This window comes from Chenopodium album, chromosome 10, assembly GCF_948465745.1.
Source record: "Chenopodium album chromosome 10, dcCheAlbu1.1, whole genome shotgun sequence".
Lineage (NCBI taxonomy): Eukaryota > Viridiplantae > Streptophyta > Magnoliopsida > Caryophyllales > Amaranthaceae > Chenopodium > Chenopodium album.
This window is the reverse complement of record NC_137843.1, coordinates 36,667,078-36,679,462: the sequence shown is the minus strand read 5'-3', so window position 1 is coordinate 36,679,462 and position 12,385 is coordinate 36,667,078. Positions and strand designations below refer to the sequence as shown.

General features: G+C 38.3%; 1 non-coding gene across 1 annotated transcript; it reads right to left on the bottom strand.

Moving 5' to 3' along the window:
- Positions 1-9,747: 9,747 nt before the first annotated feature.
- On the bottom strand, positions 9,748-9,853 carry LOC145565741 (small nucleolar RNA R71). Its single transcript, XR_014095122.1, has one exon. It is a non-coding gene; the product is annotated as a small nucleolar RNA R71 (small nucleolar RNA).
- Between the last annotated feature and the right edge of the window lie 2,532 nt (positions 9,854-12,385).

Below are 12,385 nucleotides of genomic sequence, written 5' to 3'. Positions count from 1 at the left end.
AAAAGAGAGCTTATACAATGAACTTTTGCACATGATCAAAACACGAGAGGATATCAAACTTTCTAAAACAACAATGGTGAGCACGTTCTAAGATATCGAGGGTTGATTGAAACATAGGACATGTTAAGTATAGAGAACTACCAAAACGCAATTCATCTTCATCTAAAAACAATTTTAGCACATTTCCCAATTGGCTTCAAATCTTCTTTTAGCAAGCGTCTCAATAGTTTCTCGAAGGAACCGGAAAAGCAATACATTTGAGGTTTTCTCAACATCTTGACTTTGCATCCCCTCTCCTTAGGCTTTAACTCATAATGCCCTCCCTCGATATATGACTCAACCACTAGATTAAAAGGACTTTCCCAAAGGTTGTAACGTAAAGGCAAAAGGTTGAGGGTAAGCTTAAAATTTAGAATTTGGTGGTACACCTAAGTTGTGAAGCAAAGATTGGCCAAATCTCAACACCAAAACAAAGAGATCACCAAACAAAAACAAACTAACACCCCCAAGCTTATTCAAACCTATGACCACAATCATATATACAAAAAGCGTAGGACGCATCCCCCCAAGCTTGAACAAAGCATTGTCCTCAATACTTATAATAGGGAGAAACATTTACATCAAAATGCTTTTGAACTTTTTCATTTTCTACTCTTTTTTTTCAATTTTTGCCAAAGCTTTTTGAATTTTCTTTGCTCTTTCTCATTGATTCAAATTTTCATTGTTCACTTTCAATGTCCTTGCCTCTTTTAACTATGGACGGCTTTTGCTTTCATTTATTCACTTGCCATTATTCACAAGATATACAAAACACAAGCTTTGCTTACAAATAAGAACCAAAATCCAAACTCATATACCACAATCTCCAAGAACATGATCATTTGCTTCACAAAAACCAAAATTGGAATAAAAAGAAACAAAAGGCCCAAAGTTCTAAAGATGAGGCTTGAAAAGAAGGGAAAAAGGCTCAAATGGTTAGCAAGTAGGCAAATGTGAACCCAAGAACTAAAAATAAAGAAAATTAACCTAGAAAAGAAGAATTATCACCCCAAAAAGATGTCTTTGCCCTCCCTAGATGGTTCGGTCTCGTGTTTGGGAATTATGAGTCAAGATTCAAGATTAGGTCCGCAATAGTCAAGGATCCATGCCGCTCATGCAAGTAATTGTAGAAGGCGTAAAAAGCAATGAAACCTCACAAGGATGTGGCAAAAACTCACTAAAAGCTTCAAATTCACCAAAGGGGAACGATTGCGAGTTTTCAAAAACAAAAGAATCCGACGTCAAGGTCCCAATAGTTCTTTAAGGACTACCTTAGCATACTCTATCCTAGAATCAACCAAAGATACTCTCAAACCATGCAAACCATTGTGTTTAGAAAGAATAATAGTCAATGTGAAAGCTCAAGTGGTACAAAGTCCAAAGAAAAAGAAAAATTTTAAGAAAGAAAAACAATGCCTCAAAAACATTTTATTCATATTTACAAAATTCTTTTTAGTTTTTAATTATTTATTTTTTACCCTTCTTTACCTTTTTTTTTTTTTTAAGGGAAAGTATAAAATCAAAATGTAAGAAAGCAAAGTGTAAAAAGGAAAGTAGAAGAAGATGGAAAAGGGAAACAAAAAGTAAAAGAAAAACATAAGAAAATAGAAAAGGAAAGGAGAAGTAGAAATACAACAAGGAAGTCATGCTAACACACACATAAGTCCCAATCGACAAACAAGTGAACATTTGGCTACAACGCCTATATAATGTTCCCAAACACACTAAGGTGTTAGAAAGCAAACGTCCTCGAACCGTTCAACTTCTCCTAAGTCTAAACCTAAACTAAGCATCCAAGAGAGGAAAATAAAAAGAAAAACAGAAGGATCTCACCGGGCATCGAAGCTATGCTACATTAAAAAGAGTGAAAGAGCACCTTTGTGAAGCATCAATGTCCAAAGCATAAGCGACGAAACAATGTGAGAAAGAATATAGACTATATACAAAGAAGATTGTTAGTAACTTCATTACAAAAGAAAAGAAGAATATAAAAGATAAAATGTATGAAAATAAAGAAAAAGTAATATATGATAGTATCAGGAATAGGGTCAGCAATGAAACAGGGAGCAGAGTCATCAGACAGGAGCAGAGTCAGGAAACAAGATATCAAGCAATCATCACCAGGAATCATAATCACAGAGAAACAGAGATACACAGCAGACAACGATCAGCAGAACAAACAACAATACCAAGAACTGGACAGAGAAATCAACAGAAATACATCATCATCATCACTAGAGAAGCAAGAGATACACAGATATCAATACCAAAAGCAAAAGAGACCATGAGTGAACTACAAAAGCGAGGAGGGAAATAGTGAAGCACACAAACGACTTAAATCACCCCCAAGCTTAGAATGAACTACCCCCAAACTCCAAAACTGATAACACATAGGCAAAAGAGAACATCATATAAAGAACATAAGAAAGGGGGGAGGGTAGCCACAATAGATTCACTCCGCACTATGGTAAGGGGTAGAATGAGAACTCCCCTCACCGGTCTCTAAGACATGAACCGAGCTAGCCATCTCACTTACCTTAATAGGAGCTTTCCCCTTTAACCTCCCCTCCCGCTTAGCACGGTCTATCTCAAAGAAATGAGACCAATCATCCAAATTCGGCTCTCCCGATAATCCCCACCTACCAAAAGTCTCGGGGTTCGGGAAAGGCATAGGGTTCGCGGGATCATATGTATAATCGCATCCACCAGGTCGCTTATAGTCGTAAGTGGCCGGGGTGGTGCCCATGATAGCACTAGGAGGGATGTAAGAGGGGTAACAAGGTCTAGGACCCACGATAGGGTCAAAGGGTTCCCATTGGGGAATAGGTCCTTGTTGGACCGGGGGTTATGGGTAGTTCAAGTAAGGTTCAATCTCCCCCCTCCTCACATGATAGTCGTACAATTGATTAGCATGAAAATCATAGCCAAAAGAAGAATCACGCCCTAGAGGCATGGAAAACAAGACATTAGTGATAGAATCTAACTTGGCATGAATAGTAGATAAATCAAATGTAAAAGAAGAAGTAGAAGGAGGGATAGGAGTACCTCCCCGTTCAACCGGGGGTAAAGCTTGGAAATCCATCGAGAGAGCATCATTGGAGGCGGTTCTTGTATGATTTGTTTCTTTCCGAAGAAAGGGGTCGATGTGGCATCTTGGAGGTCTCCAAATCAAAGAATCCGTCTTTGACTTACGGCTTGTAGCCTTCTTACTCGGAATCAAGAACCAATCCTTTATTCGGGACACCTTTCATATGAAAACATTATGCTTCTTGGTACGATCAAGGAACTTTTGGTTCACAAGGGCATATACATTGAGGAAATGGGAAGGCGTCTTCTCCCTAGGGTCAACAATCGGAGGGAGCTCGCATAGCAAATCTTTATATGAATCATTCAGGCAAAGAGCGAGGATAGAGATCATTCCTCTAATTTGGATGCTTCCCGAGAGCGAAACACCATCTCGGATATCCAAAAATTGATTGATTAAATGTTGAGTGAAATCAACAAGCTCGATCTCATGCGACTCTTGGTCGGCAATCCATAGCCAACAAAGCTCATCGCGGGAAATAGCTCCCAAAGAGTCCTTGGAGAAAAGGGCGTAAGTGAGAATACGATTGAAGTATCTCATGGCTGGATGAACGATCGATGCGGATTTAGAAGTTTGAGGCTCATATTTCCGCTCATCAGAGATACGCCGCCACCACCTGAGTTCATCATATTCATTGTCGCTAGACATTTTACCATTGGCCGGATAGACAATATGGTCTTCATCAACGGCCCTAGGAAATCGAAAGTAGGAACAAAGTTGTGACTCCGACAACCGATGATTATTATTGAAAAGTTGAAAGGTCAATGTTCTCGAAGAGTCACCGCTTGACTTTCGGACCACTTCAAGGGATGATAGAAACTCATACGTCACCCTAGCATAGGTAGAGTCGCTCAAATCCAAGAACTCTAAGAGACCGAGGTTCTTGGCTAGGTAGAAAACGTCATCATATATTCCTAGTAGCTTGGTTGTTGTTTGATCGTAGAATCTTGTTGACTTGAGCTTCCGCTTGGATAGTTGCTTGAACCTATTCCAATGTAATTCCTTAGAGAATTCAATGTCGTATGTCTCTACCACCTCGAGGGGAGGTGGAGCAACGTGCCTAGCTTTGCTTGAACTTGTTGTAGCACGTTTGTTATGACGGATGGGAACCATCTATAAGAAGCAAAGCAATTCATGAGCAATTCATTTACAATTATCATTATTCAAGAATATTCAAAATAAATTGCTCTAAAGTCAAGCACAAATATTATTCAATAAAAAATGAAACAAGAAATGGTCACACATGAACAATGCCATGAATATTGAGACATAAGCTCGAAGCAACTATTCATGAATTAAAGACGAAATTGGACACAAGAGACCAAATCATGAATCATTATGAGCAAATTAATCTCAAAACATTGAATCATCAAAGAAATGAAACTATCATATAGAATACCCATGAGAGAGAAAATGACCAACAATGGTGAATCAAGGATTCAAGCAATGTATACAAATTCATCATGAAAAAGCTTCAATTTAACATCCAATAACATCATTCAACACAAATTACAAGTTAAAAGAACCAACAATGGAGTTCTACTATGAAAACAAAAACAAGGATTATAAGCTTCAAAAATGAGGAAGAAGATGACTAGGAAGTGAGAAATTATACCTCAATGAAGCTTAGAATTACTTGCAAATTGCACAATTGATGAATATAAAACAATTAAAACAACCAAAGTGAAGATTCAAGCACCAAAACAAATCCTCAAAAATTCTAATTTAGCCCCAAATTTTCGAAAATAAAGTCAAAAATTTCAGATTTTTTTTTTTTTTTAAAAGATTTGAAATGAGGTTAATGTAATTTGTGATGAATTGATAATAAAAAGGATGAATGGGCTTGAGTTTTCAAAGAGATTTAGAGGGTTTGAAGGCAATGAAAGAGTAGAAGAATGAAGGGGAGTTCGAGGAGAGAGAATGGAATGAAATAAGGGGGTGAACTAGGGAGAAAGGGCACGAAACAAGGGGGGGCTGCTGTCAATGGTGCGTGCGCACCAGCAATAGCAGGGGGGGCTTTGCTGCGAGTTCGAGGCTGCAACATCGGCCAAAAACGCTGGCTACCTGGTGCGTGCGCGCAGCCAGGAGGTGCGTGCGCACCAAGTAGGGGCTAGGGGGGTTGATTCTCGCTTGAGACGCACCAAAAGCAGGCCAAAAAATTTGACCCTCTTGGTGCGCCCGCGCAAGGATGTTGGTGCGTGCGCAACAAGGGGGTTCAAAAACCGTCAAATTTCAATAACATGAGCTAAGATATCTGACCCCTTTGGTGCGCGCGCGCAACCTATGATGCGTGCGCACCAAGAAAGAAAATTTCGTCCATGAAAATACTCTCGTATTTGCATTAATGAGATTGTTGAAAACTTACTCGAAAAAGAATAGAAAATCAATGAAAATGCAAACACGAGGGCATAAAACCCCAACAAGCTTCTTCACCTAAGCCTAACAAAACCTCGAGAAACCTTGAATTAACACCGAAATTGTTGGAAATTTTCATCGATCTTATCTCATGGCACCTAAAATCAAGAAAACAAAGAAGAATAAGATAAATTCTCAAAAATAAAAGAGATATAGAAAAATGAAAACTCAAAAGAAAAGGGTTAGAAAACCGGGATGCCTCCCGGGAAGCGCTTGTTTAACGTCATAGGTCGACGTTCTCCACCTATTAAGGTGGTTTTCGGAGAAGCATAATGTGAATAAGGCCAGAAAAAGCACCATCGAAATACTTCTTGAGTCGATGGCCATTGACCTTAAACGGAGACGAAGAATCCATCATTGAAACCTCTACAACACCACTAGGAAAAACATTCTTAACCAAGTAAGGACCGCTCCATCTTGACATGAGCTTTCCTGGAAACAACTTCATTTTCGAGTTGTAGAGAAGAACTTTATCACCAACACAAAACTCTTTCTCCTCAATAAGCTTATCATGAGTTTCCTTAGAACGAGCTTTGTAAACACTAGCACAATCATAAGCATCAAATCGAAGCTCCTCTAGCTCATGAAGATCTAACCACCTTTTCTCCCCCTGATGAGCGTCGTTTATGGCGCTCAAAAGAATAAGATTGGGATCATTTTCTTTATTTTTTTTCATCATTTTCATATAATTCTCTTAGTTTTATTTGATTTTCAATTTTTATAATTCACTTTAGTTCTCGATTGGTTTTTACGAGTTTCTCATATTTTAGTTGATAATTCATAATTTTAGTTTTAGTTTTACCTTGCTACGCTTACTAAGGGAAGATTTGAAACCATTAGGGAGAACGCGGTTAGATTGGTTGGGATGAAAGTGGATTGCGCCTCATTAGTTCTCTACGCTTAGCATACCCTATGTTTCAATCAACCCTCGATATCTTGGAACGTGCTTACCATTGTTGTTTTAGAAAGCTTGATATCCTTCGTGCCTTGATCATGTGCAAAAGGCCTTTGTATAAGCATTTCTTTTCTTTTCAAGGTTTTAATCTTTTTCTTTTCTTTTCTTTTTACTTTGCCTCCTTTTTAATAAAAAAGAGTTATAGGTTAACCTCTTTGGAAACCTTTACGAGAGCATCACTCGTCCTCTAGAGCGATCTAGGGGTTTAAATGGCTTGTCTTTAATTGCTAAAATTGACCGTGATTCCTACGAAAGTGAGTTAGTGTATATTCTCATCTTCACTAATTTTCTTGTTTCTTTATTTGCTTGAGTAGTGTCATCATTTTCCCTTGGGTTTGATTTTGTTTTGCTCGAGGACGAGAAAAAGTTTAGCTTGGGGGAATTTGATGAGCGTCGTTTATGGCGCTCAAAAGAATAAGATTTAGGTTCATTTTCTTTATTTCTTTCATCATTTTCATATAATTCTCTTAGTTTTATTTGATTTTCCATTTTTATAATTCACTTTAGTTCTCGATTGGTTTTTACGAGTTTCTCATATTTTTAGTTGATAATTCATAATTTTAGTTTTAGTTTTACCTTGCTACGCTTACTAAGGGAAGATTTGAAACCATTAGGGAGAACGCGGTTAGATTGGTTGCGATGAAAGTGGATTGCGCCTCATTAGTTATCTACGCTTAGCATACCCTATGTTTCAATCAACCCTCGATATCTTAGAACGTGCTTACCATTATTGGTTTAGAAAGCTTGATATCCTTCGTGCCTTGATCATGTGCAAAAGGCCTTTGTATAAGCATTTCTTTTCTTTTCAAGGTTTTAATCCTTTTCTTTTTTTTTCTTTTTACTTTGCCTCCTTTTTAATAAAAAGAGTTATAAGTTAACCTCTTTGGAAACCTTTACGAGAGCATCACTCGTCCTCTAGAGCGATCTAGGGGTTTAAATGGCTTGTCTTTAGTTGCTAAAATTGACCGTGATTCCTACGAAAGTGAGTTAGTGTATATTCTCATCTTCACTAATTTTCTTGTTTCTTTATTTGCTTGAGTAGTGTCATCATTTTCCCTTGGGTTTGATTTTGTTTTGCTCGAGGACGAGCAAAAGTTTAGCTTGGGGGAATTTGATGAGCGTCGTTTATGGCGCTCAAAAGAATAAGATTTAGGTTCATTTTCTTTATTTCTTTCATCATTTTCATATAATTCTCTTAGTTTTATTTGATTTTCCATTTTTATAATTCACTTTAGTTCTCGATTGGTTTTTACGAGTTTCTTATATTTTTAGTTGATAATTCATAATTTTAGTTTTAGTTTTACCTTGCTACGCTTTCTCTCTTTGTTTTATTTGTGTTTTGTAGGTGAATAATCAGGTCAATTTTCTCATTTTGGGACTGCCGTGTTCGCGGGCATCATCTCGAGTGCACTAATGATGGGGATGCTCTGGAGCGCGGAGTTTGATCAAGCAAGCGAAGGAGCCAAAGCCAAGTGCATCGCACAGGGGTGCGCGCGCGCGGCACAGGGGTGCGTGCGCGCAGACCCAGCTGTTCGCGCGCGCGGCTGGTTTGTGCGTGCGCACGGCCTGTGCGACCCTTTTCGCTCGATTTTTCTTATTTATAACTTTTGACTTTCTTTTTGAGGACGACTTAACTTTGTACGAGAGGGAGAATTTTTCCAGAAATAGTAGAGAGAGAAAGTAGAGAGAGAAGCTCAAGATTTACTTGTTTGTCCATGAATTTGATCTTAGATTTCAATATGATCTTGAAATTCCTTCTTCAATTCTATGAATGTTTGTAAGATTTCTTTCCCTTGATTTACTTTTAATGCAATTCGTTCTAGTTTCTTGGATTTTGATTGAGATTACATTCCTTGCTTTAGAATTTGTTGATTGATTGATTTTCTTTTGATTAAGCTTAAAATGAATATGAATTTGATTGAATTTTTTTTGTTTCTTAATTTCACCATGTTTAGTGAGTAGATTAGTTGCTAGGGAGAAGGGGAAGCATGCTAGATTGATGATTTTTGCTAGTTGATGACGCTAAATTGATTTGAATGGTGCAATTAAATTGGTTGACATAGTTGTGCTTGTGATTAATTAGACTATGAGTGATTAACCTATAAGATTAATCTAGATTGCATTGCAAATTTCAATGACATGAACCCTTGATTTGAGAATTGTTTTAATTGATTGAATTTGATTGTGATTTTCCTAGTTAGCCATTCATAGTGAACCCTAGCTTGGCTTATAGGAGATAGCCCTTGAATTCCTTTGATTGCAACTATTGTTTGTCCTTTGCAATGTTTGAATTGATTGAGTGATCCTTCAATTAGCATAATCATTGAGCTTGCATGTGGAACCTATATCCCTAGTGTTTAGTATATTGAATTTCTCGATTTATCTATTTTTCTCGATACCTTAGTTACTAATTGCATCTTCCCGCAATTTTCGAAGTAGCTTGACCTAGGCTATAGCTTGCACCTACTCATTCCCTTGGGTTCGACCCTTGACTTACCATATACTCGTATTAGGTTGGTCGAGTGTTTATAAATTTTCTTTGGCTCTAGGAAAGGGTTGAGAACGACCTACATTTTCCTCGTGTCAAAAATGGCGCCGTTGCCGGGGAGTGATATTGGTACTTTGTTATAGTTGTTGAGTCTATTTCACCATTAATTGAAAATAAAAAAAGATTTTCTTTTAGGCTACATTTGTAGCCGTGCTACTAACTATTACTTTTGAGATTTTATGCATAGAGCACGTGATCATTCACTAGTGCCATTTGATCAGGAAACTGAGAGAACTATTGCAAGGTTGAGGGGTGCTAGACGATCTTTGAGCCCTAGCATTTCAAGTGAAGAAGAGCCACAACAAGAAGAACAAACAAGAATGGGAGAAAATCCGAGAGTGGCATTGAAAGAATTGGGGATTCCCGGTGCATATAGATTTGAGAGTGGGATTGCTCCACCTACAGCATCGACAAATGATTTTAAAATAAGACCGACAATGATCACTTTGATAGAGACGCGACAATTTAGTGGGGCCAAGCATGAAAGCCCACTAAACCATCCCAAGGAGTTCGAGAAATATTGCAATACTATCAAGGTGAACGGAATTTCCCAAGAATTCATCCGCCTCAAGCTCTTTCCCTTTTCTTTCATAGGGCATTCTTTGGAATGGCTAGACAAGGAGGTTAAGCCGAAATCTCTAAGGACATGGGACGAGGTAACCAAGGAATTTCTATCCCGTTTCTTTCCTCAAAAGAAAACGGCGGAGGCTAGAGCTTTGATTCAAGGTTTCAAGCAAAAGCCAAGTGAGAGCCTCTTTGAAGCATGGGAGAGATACAAGGAGTATCAAAGAGAATGTCTTCATCACGGAATTTCAACCTATCAAATCATTCAAATCTTCTATGGAGGCCTTAGCGCTCAAGGAAAATCATGTTTAGATGGAGGAGCCGGAGGTCGTATCATGAACAAAATGGAAGAGGAAGTAGTGGATATAATTGAAGACGTAGTGAGGTATTATACAGATTGGCAAGATGGAGAAAGACAGTCAACTAGCAAGAGTAGCTCTTTGGTGTACTTAGTTGATTATCTAAATGCAATCAACAATATATACTCTCAAATGACAAACTTGGGGAAGGAGATGTCCGCTGTCAAGGCAAAGTTTTAAAGTGCTACCTACCAAGTTTTAAGTCTTCCCTCCCAATCTAAGGGGAGAGGTACGTCTTCTAATTCTCAACCCCTTCCTTCTTCTAGTAACATGCCTAGTGGATGCTTGTTTTGTGATTATTGTGGGTCGTATGATCATGATGTTTCTAGTTGCCCTCATGCATGTATGGATGTTTGTGATGATCAAGATGGAAATGTGAATGAGCATGTGAACTATGTGTCAACTAATCATGATTCTAGGTTTGAGAATCAAAGAGGTCAATGGAATAGGAATTAAAACAATCATGGCAATTTTGACAACTATAACCAAGTTGGTGGTTATAGGAACCAAGGTTCTCGAGGTAACTATAACAATCAAGGTTATAGTAGCCAAAATCAAAACCAAAATTATGGTAATCCAAACCAAGGTTATGGGAATCATAATCAAGGTAGTGGTAACCATAATCAAGGTTATGGTCAAAATCAAAGTAGGGGTAATTGGAACAATCAAGGTAGAGGCAATTTTCAAAATAATGCTCAAAGAGGCCCTCCACCCAGATTTGCTCCAAAGGCCCAAAATGATAATTCCTATGTTCAATCCTCTTCTTCTTCACATAGAACAAATTTGGAAGAAATCATTGAAAATCAAACAAAGTTGTTGAACACTTACATGACCGTAAGTGATAAGAAATTTAATGAAATGATGACTCATAATAAGATGCTTGAAAATCAAATTTCTCAACTTGCTAATGCTTTGAAAGACCATGCTAGTTCTTCTTCTTTACCTTCCCAAGGCATAGATCCTAAGAGACCGGTTAATGCTATTGTCACAAGGAGTGGTAAGATTCTTGAGGAGAGTTTGCTTAGGAAGAGTGAGACTAAAGAGGGCACAAAAGGGGTTTTGGTTGAAGATGAGAAAGATGGTGCATCTTTGAGTGAGGTTGAGATTGAGAAGCCTAGTGAGGTGAGAGTGGAGAAAGAGATTGTGAAACCCAAGCTTCCTTATCCACAAAAATTCATGACACACAAGTTAGATGAACAATTTGGAAGATTCATTGACATGCTTAAGCAACTTCACCTTTCTCTACTATTTACTGAAGTTGTCACCCAAATGCCCAACTACGCAAAATTCCTCAAGGACATTTTAAGTGGTAGGAGGACATGTGATGGTGTAGAGACGGTGAACTTGACCGAGAATTGTAGTGCTATCATAATGAACAAGATGCCACCTAAGCTAAAAGACCCCGGAAACTTTTCTATCTCTTGTGCCATTTATAAAATGCAAATTGAGAATGCCTTGTGTGACCTAGGAGCTAGTGTTAGCCTTATGCCATACTCGGTGTACCAAAGACTTGATCTAGGGGAACTCTTACCTACTAACATCACTTTGAAATTGGCTGATAGGTCAATTAAGTTTCCTAAGGGTAAGGTAGAGGATGTTCCTTTGAGGGTTGGGAAATTTGTTATTCCGGTGGATTTTGTTGTGCTTGAGATGGATGAAGATGCTAATATTCCCATCATTGTAGGGAGACCATTCCTTGCTACTTCGGGTGCTTTGATAGATGTGAAAAGTGCTAAAATTTCGCTCAAAGTAGGGGATAAAGTGATAGAATTTGATTTAAATGATAGCATGAAGTATCCAAGTTCTTCTTTAGAAAATTGTATGTTAATTGATTCTCTCGATCATGTTGTGTCTTCTATGCATGAGCAATTGCTCACTTCTAACGATGCTCTTGAGAATGTTTTGTTGAATAAGGAAAAGATAGGTACTCCAAACAAGGAGATGGGTTTGTATGAAGATTTGCTCAATGGAAGCTTTGAGGATGTTGAAGAGCAAATGTGTTTGAGCAATTCTAGCCGAGAAGCGTTACAAGTTGCAACATCAAAGGAAGGTAAAGGTGCTCCAATGGTTGAGCTCAAACCTCTTCCATCACACCTTAAGTATGAATTTTTGGGACCCAACTCCACTTTTCCCGTGATTGTTTGCTCTTCTTTGAGTGAGCATCAAGCTCAAAAGTTGTGTGGTGTTTTGAAAAAGCACCGAAGTGCTTTGGGTTATACCATTGATGACCTCAAAGGTATAAGCCCCGCTTTATGTACACATCACATAACTCTTGAGGAGGGTGATTTACCTTCTATTGAGAGGCAACGAAAGCTACACCCCCAAATTGGAGAGGTAGTGAAAAAGGAGATCACCAAACTTTTTGATGCGGGAATCATATTCCCCATTTCTAGTTCTAGGTGGGTTTCTCCCGTTCACGT